We start from the raw sequence: 8,429 nt of genomic DNA, 5'->3' as shown, positions 1-8,429 counted from the left end.
TACAAAACCTTGAAAATTCACTGAAAAAACCATGGGTTATAGACCATATATAGTTAGGAATTAGCATTTACAAAACCTTATTTTACTCACACAAAACCATTGAAATTCGCATATATAGTTAGTTGCACTAACTATATATCGCGCACCCGCAATCCACTGCTGATGATGTCACATATTACATCATTCATGACATGGTCAGTGACATCACTGATGACATCACTGATGACATGGTTTTAAAAAAAAATATATATATATATATGTTAAAATACAATATTTTTGTATGTTTGTAATTATATTAGTGTGAAACGATATTTGTTTTTGATATTTTTGTATTATACCATTATAAGTATAGGAAAATTATATTTTTGTAATCAATATTTTTGACATGTTATTTCTGTATTACAATATTCTTGTGATATTTATTAAAGGAAAAGGGACCCCCTACTATAAATAGTAGTTCCTAAGGCAGAGACATACATGGGTGTACAAAAACCTTCAGCAAGATTATTTAAAAAATGAGTATCCTGTCTGAATAAACGGCTCACAACATGAAGCATCTAAGGTGAATACAAAATATCTTTTTTATTGATAATCAACAGAGTAAACATTTTTTAAAACACATATACATAGCTGATGTCAGTGCTAAATTGGTGTACATGTGCAAATGCTTCTTCATTTAGTATATATGACACCGCTCACGCTCATCAAATCTCTCATCATCCACATCCTCATACATTACTCTCACCCAGACAACAAAGACAGAATACATTAGTTCTATACCACATTCATTTCTTTTTAACAGTGTCCCTTAACTTTCAGAGTTTTAAAAGGTTATTAGTGTGAAAAGGTATATTTTTTCCATATATTTGTATTTACCATTATAAGTATAGGAAAATGATATTTTTGTAATCAATATTTTTAACACAAAAGTCTGTATCACAATATTGTTTTGATCGATATTATGTCAGTGATCCATTACCTTATTACGCTTATTAAGCTGTATCTTCCAAATGGGAACAGGTATCCAGTGCATGTTTTGGTGTCTTTGGAATTGTAAGGAAAAATCCTCTCTTATGGAAATTTTAAATAATAATTTTGAACATCCCACTTTTCAAAAGTTTTCGAAAGATACCATTTTCTTGTCTTTTGGAACTGGCAGTGTCTGATTGTCTGAAGGGATTCCCTCATCCAGGCAGAGCTACTCCTGTCAAGTCCAAGAGATTACACTCGCTGTATAACATGTGCTCACCCTTGGTTAAGTTGGCACTGAGCAGTCAGGCTTACTACAGGACCAATGTGTAAAGCAAATGCTCAGCAGCCACTCAAGATAAATACACTGAGCATCACAAAAGAGACTTCACACAGGATTTATGTAAAGACATTTACATTCAACACACATATTCAATTATTATAACATGACCATCATATACTTTTGGACATAAAACTCATTTGGAAATATTACTAGCAGTACTAGGCCCATTCGTATTGTTATGATAACAATATTATGCACACTGTGGACAATTCCTAATCTAACCCCTCACCCACCAAATGAGAGAGAGTACCCTTATGCGGTGCACAATATTAAAATTAAAATGCAGATACATGAAAATAGAACACTTTTTAGACCCAGAGCCACTTAGGAAAACCCAGTGTCAAAAGGTATTGTGCTTTTGGCAAGACTAATATATACTGCAGCACCGTCAAACAGTGTTGTGGGAGAGGCTAACAGCCACTCAGGAAGTTCACCCATAGGTCTCAAATCACAAAGGAGTCACACAGTCTTTTGATCCAAGACAGTTTTAATCCGCTTTGGAACTGCCTTGGAAGTGTTTCTTCAACCGAGTCAATTTCTGTTGCTGCAACCTGGTGCTAAAATGTCTTCAGGAGGGGCCAGATGTGGAGACAGCAGTTGGTCCACCACAATAAGGGTCAGCAATAGAACAACTGATGAATGAGGAGTAACACAAAGGAGCTTCTTTTTTTTTTTTTTGGTGTAAGAGGTTTATTTGCACTTGTCACATAATAAAACACTTTAAATGTGATTCGCCTACAACCATTACTGGCCGGCTGCAGTTGTGTGTGCCCGAATGGGCTCGCTTGATCATGTACACAGCCCATCAGCCGACATCCAGAGGACCGGCGGCGTCTTACAGTGTGATCACAGTACTAGTTTCCAGTACTATATTCACTCGTATCCATGCCAGGGTTCTTACTTTTTTGGTAAAATTTTCTCCCAACTTTAACTGAATTTAACCGTCCATTAAATTAACTCAGTAGTGTCCATCAGCAACGACATTTCTTTGTCACAGCATCCTCCCTCCCGATCCATACCATGTTATTAGTGTTCAGCAGATTAACACCCTCCACACTTCGTTTCTAGTTGTTTTCATTTACCTCCCCTTCTGCCTCGTGCTCCAATAAATAGTCTCTGAGGTACTCCCAATAGTCCCTGGGCCTTGACCTAGCTGGTAGCTCCTCCTCATAGGTGGTCAGAGTATCGTGACAGTACGCCATATCTTCCAGCCAGCTTTTAACCACCGGACCTCTTCTGCTGTTCCAGTGTAGGGACACCCTCCTTTTGGCCAGTAACAGCGCTACTGCGCAGAACTTACGCTTCCTTGCTCTCAACTGTGGCTCAATACCTAAGAGGCAAAGTTTGGCATCACATAGTAGGGAGGTACCCAACATTTCATTCAGCGTTTGCACCACGTGTTCCCAGTAACCCGCCACCTTGCGACAGTGCCAAGCGAGGTGCATGAAATCCGCCCCATCCTGTTTACATCTTGTGCACTTTGAGTCCTCCTTCAACCCATACCTGAATAGTTTGTGAGGCGTATAGTACACCTGATGCAGATATTTGTAATGTATGATTCTTAAGTTTCCATTTGGCGTCAGCATGTTGGTTAGCATGCACGCAGATGCCCACTCTTCCTCAGTGAGGGGTGTCACTAGGCCCTCACTCCACCGGATCCTTGCTTTGTCAGTGCCTCCCCCTATCGCTCCCTGCAAGCTTGTGTATAATTTGGACACCAGGTGTGATGCCGTGGGCGTGGTGAGTAGGAGTTGCAGCGGCGCTAGTGGCGTCGGTTCCTCCAGGTGTGCTGGGTAATGCTCCTGAAGTGCCCTCTGTAGCCTATAATAGTTAAACCTGAATAGGAGGGACGGGTTACTTATGTATTGCATTGTGTCTAATGTTTGGAAGACCCCATTTCGATACAGGTCACCCATTTTATCTATGCCTGCCCACCTCATCAGATTCATGCCTGCCTGTTCGTGTGTAACCGAGATATGTGGGTGATGGGCCAGTGGAAGTGCCGGAGCGTATAGTGGCAGAGCGTTAGCCACCTTACCCATCAGTCTCCAGGCCTCCGTGGTAGTGTCCACAGTGTTGATGTCTCGTTCATGCAGTCTGGGGAGTTTGTGTAGTAATATGTTTGCCAGTGGTATCGGGTCCGTGTCCCCTGCCTCCACCGCCACGTGTGTCAAGAAGGGAACTTCGTGGAGCCAGTAATGCGCGAATTGCGCCTGGGCGCACAAATAGTACAGATAGAAGTCCGGTACCTTGAAGGCCCCCTTCGCATATGGGAGTGTCATAGTGTGCAACTCCATTCTCGCTTGCTTTCCGGCCCAGAGCAAACTAATCACCAAGGTGTTTATATTGCGGAACACTGCCGCCGGCGGCTTAATTGGGATGTTGTTGAATAAGTATAGGAACTTGGGCAGGAGCACCATTTTTACAATGGCGGCCCGGTCCGCTAGGGATAACGGGAGTTTATTCCATCGTTTTATTCTATCCTCCAAGGCCGCTATAACTCACCCATAGTTAGTGCGTATGACTATTTCTGGGTCCCTGTGAAACCATACCCCTAAGTACTTCGTAGGGTCTTCCTGCCATTCGAGCGGGTAGTCTAGGGGTATAGGACGTGTGCTGTCTGTTAGTGCTATGATGAGTGATTTGTCCCAGTTGATTTGTAGGCCTGAGTGGCTCCCGAACTTGATGTACTCCCTCATCAGTGGATTTAGGTTTTGTGCTGGGTTCTTGACATAGAGCACCATGTCATCCGCATATAATGATATGTGTATGGGGCGTGATGGCATCTGTATGGCCGAGTAGTGATGGTGTTGTCTGATTTTACAGGCCAAAGGCTCCAGGACTAATGCAAAAAGCATCGGCGAGAGCGGGCAGCCCTGCCTAGTGCCTCTGCATATCTGAATAGGCTCTGAAATATGCCTATTTATTCGGATTCTTGCCGACAGTTTGGTATATAACATTGAGATCCACCCAAGGAACATCAGGGGAAACCCCATGCGCACCAGAATCGCCTGAATGAAGGACCATCCTATGGTGTCGAACGCCTTGGCAGCATCAAGTAACACTGCCACTGCTTTCGTGTCGGGGGACAAGTAGTGCGCCAGGGCAAACAGTGTGCGAGTGTTATGTGTGGTGGCTCTGTCGGGTATAAATCCAGATTGGTCCGGCCTGATTAAGAGGGGCATAAGTGGTTTTAGCCTGTCTGCAAGCAGACTGGCGATTATTTTTGTGTCTACATTTAGTAGGGACAGGGGGCGATACGAGTCACATTTATCTTCTTCCTTACCCGGCTTTAAGAGCGCAATGAGTAAGGCTTCTCTCATGGATTCTGGCAGGGTTTGGGCCTCGTGTGCAGCGCCATATAGTCGCACCAAGTGGGGCGCGAGCAGATCTGCATATTCTTTGTAGAATTCTGTCACGTATCCATCTGGCCCCGGTGCTTTGTTGTTCGGCAATCGCTTGATAGTGTCAGTAACCTCCTCCACCGTGACAGGCCGCGCTAAGTAAGCTCTGTGGCCATCTGACAGCCACGCTAATTCCACATCTTCCATATAAGCGAGCAAGTCTTCCCGTGTGGGCGAGGGGCGTGCTGCATACAGGGCGCCGTAATGTGTCATGAATTCCATTGTAATCCCCTTAACGTCGGTCACCTTTTCCCCCGTGGCCCTACAGATGGCTGTTATGTTTTGAGGGGCCCTCCCCGAACAAATCTTGTCTGCTAGCGCCTTGCCTGGTCTGCCGCCCTCTCCATAGCGCCTGGCCGTTGCCCGTTTAGTGACATATTTGAGTTCGTCAGAGGCGAACTGTCTGTGTTCAGTCAGAAGGGTCTGTATGTCTCCGAGTACCTTAGTGTCCCCTGTGTGCGTGTATATTTGCTCCAGATCCTGTATGGCCTCTTCGCGTGTGCGTAGTTGTTGTCGGATGTCCTTCAATATACCCGAGGACGTACTAATGCATACCCCCCCTGATTGTGGCCTTAAACGCTTCCCACAGAAGACACGGGCCGTCCGTTGTCGGGCCGTTTATGTCAAAGTAGTCTACGATCGCTGCGTGTATAGAGGTGACATACAGTGGGTCTTTTAAGGCAGCCGCGTTGAAACGCCAAGTGAAAGGCGGCGGCTCATACTGCGGGATCGCAATTTTTAGCAAAACTGGGTTGTGATCCGACAGTGTCCTAGGCAGATGTGAAATGTGTTTAACCCAAGATAGCACTTCCCGTGTACCCAGCCACTAGTCTAGTCGTGCCCAGCTATTGTTCGCTGCATTAATGTGAGTCGCAGCTGTGACCCCCGGGTTACCATCCCTCCATATGTCAGTCAGTTGAAGGTCTTCCATCGCGTCCTCCAACATGTGCCGTGCATTCCCATGGTGTTCTGTAGTATGTGCAGCTCGGTCTAACTGGTCTTGCAGCGTTACATTAAAATCACCTCCCCACAGTACATGGTCTATATGTTTGTCTGTGATTGTCTGCCACTGTTGTCTATAAAACCCCGGGTCATCTACATTGGGACCATATGTGTTCAGCAACAGGACCCTCTGCCCTCTGATCCTTCCCTCCACCATAACACCTCTACCCTCCGAGTCTCTTTCCACGCTCGTGATTTCAAAGTGCGTCCCTTTACGTATTAGGATACTGACCCCTCTGGAGTAGGTTGAGTAGTTCGAGCTTGTGACCGATTCTGCCCATCTGTTACCCAAGGTAGGCGTGTGCGTGGTGGCCTTGATGTGTTTCCTGTAATAACACTATATCTACCTGCATCCTGTCAAAATAAGCAAACATCTGCCTGATCTTTTTCGGGTTGCCTAGCCCCCTAACATTCCACGTGAGAAGGGTCAATGTATTAACTCTCGACATCGTTACTTGTACTCATCAGAATATATCGCTTGAAGTGTAACCGCCTTATACGGTTCTGTACAGACATTGAACAATGGAGCGTGTGGTGCGTGATCCACATCAGATCGGTGAAACTGAAATAAGAACCTGCATGTTTAGGTATGGCCAAGGAGGTCGCCATGCTTCTCAGACACAGAGTTTGTGATTCGGACAACCCCGGTTCCCCCTCTACCCCCCCACCCACTTTAGCACCCGAACTTTGCCAAAGCCATCCCTTAACAAACTGTACCCTCTCTTGAAAACTTAGTGTGGGGCGCACCCGCTTGGGGGTGTCGCCAGGTTCACACATCTCCATCCACGTAGTGGACGTGGACAGACGCCTATTACGGCTTCAATGTCGCGTGTAATATCTTTCACCCTTCTCCCTCCATCCGCCATTTTAAGTAAGAGTATGGCATCTAGTAACCTCAAACAACTTAAGTCGACATACCCCAGTCTCACATGGCAGTATAAGTTCGAGGCAGTGTCGGCAATAAGGTCCAGCCCAATGGCCTTCCAGTGTTCGCACCCCCAGTACATTTTCAACTGCCAGGGGAGCCAGTTAGTCTCCCGATCATGTAGTCTCTCTGTGCGCCTTCCAGAGCCCACCTGCCCTTCAAATACTCACTTCGAGGCTGTTCATCTCGGGCTCTTACGCTGTGAAATCTAGTCTGCAAGTCGTTGTAGCACAGAGAAAACCAGAGACACCCTTTAAGCCTCCTTCTACTTTTAATCCTCTAATGCCACATGATGGAATAGATATCTTTCACGAGAACGTTGTATCACAATTGAAAGAGCTTCAGAAACAGATCTATTCACAGAAACGGAAATATGACCAAAGAACTCAACAATATGAAGCATTGGTAGCCAAAATGAGTAATGATAAAGTAATAATCATCCGAGCTAGTGACAAAGGAGGAAACATTGTTCTAAAGACAAGGAGCAATTATGACAAAGAGGCCTACCTTCAACTAAATAATAGACAATGTTATGAAAGGATCAATACCACGGTATTGAAAACAATCAAACAAGAGTATCATCACTAACTGAACAAGTGGAAAAGCAAGAAAATATTATCAGAGGATGAGTACAAATATCTTAGAACAGACAATCCCATAACCCCTCTGATTTACTTTATTCCCAAAGTTCATAAAAACCTGGAAAGCCCCCCAGGAAGACCTATCATCCCGGCTATGGGGAGTTTGTTGGAGAAAACATCGGTGTACATTGATTATTTCCTTCAGAACCATGTACGAAAAAGGGAGTCCTACATGCAAGACACAGGGGACTTTTTATTGAAGATTCAGAATATCAGGTGGGTCGAGGGATATTGGATGATGACACTGGATGTTTCGTCATTATATACCAGGATTGTACATTCAGATGGATTGTCAGCCGTTGGGTATTATTTAGATCGTAGAGCAACACAATTTACAGAACACAATCAAATGTTATTTCAAATGCTCGAATATTGTCTAAAAAATAACATCTTTATGTATAACAATCTGATGTATCACCAGTTGCAGGGTGTGGAAATGGAGGCCAGTTTTTCACCAAGTTACGCCTACCTCCACATGGGCGCTTGGGAAGAACTGGTCCTCACGGTCAGACATAAGGTGAACCTAGATAGCAATGTGGTAGCATGGTATCGTTACATCGACGATGTATTTGTAATTTGGAGTGGAAATCAGGAACAAGCTGAGGATTTTGTTGAGGCATTTAATGTAAATGAGTACAATCTTAAATTTACTGTCACTATGAGCCAGAAGTCGTTCACATTCCTAGATACCGAAGTATTCATTAAAGACAACAAGATTGAGACTAGGTTATTTCGAAAAAGTATGGCTAGTAATCCCATCTTACATGCAGGAAGTGCTCATTCTGCTCATCTGATAGCGAGCATCTGGTATGGCGAGATGCTTCGCATTAGGAGGATCTGTAGCAATACTCATGACTTAGAGGTTGTCCAGAAGGCTAGTAAATGCAGATTCCTCTAGAGAGGGTATACGAAATGTACAATTGAAAATGCCATAGTCAAATCCATGAAGCATGCAAGACAGGAATTGATGGATGTATACAAACCTACAGAAGTAGTGGGGGCTCCCACTAATTCCAATGCTCGAGAATTGCTACCTGTACATGTCAGCCCATTTAGAATTGTAACTGGGTACAGCAAGCAACACAAGGACTTGTACAAGATCATTAATCATATTTGGTCCAGTGTCCTCAATGACCCCGTAATTG

This window comes from Lissotriton vulgaris, chromosome 1_1, assembly GCF_964263255.1.
Source record: "Lissotriton vulgaris chromosome 1_1, aLisVul1.2, whole genome shotgun sequence".
Taxonomy (NCBI): domain Eukaryota; kingdom Metazoa; phylum Chordata; class Amphibia; order Caudata; family Salamandridae; genus Lissotriton; species Lissotriton vulgaris.
This window is presented reverse-complemented; position numbering follows the sequence as displayed.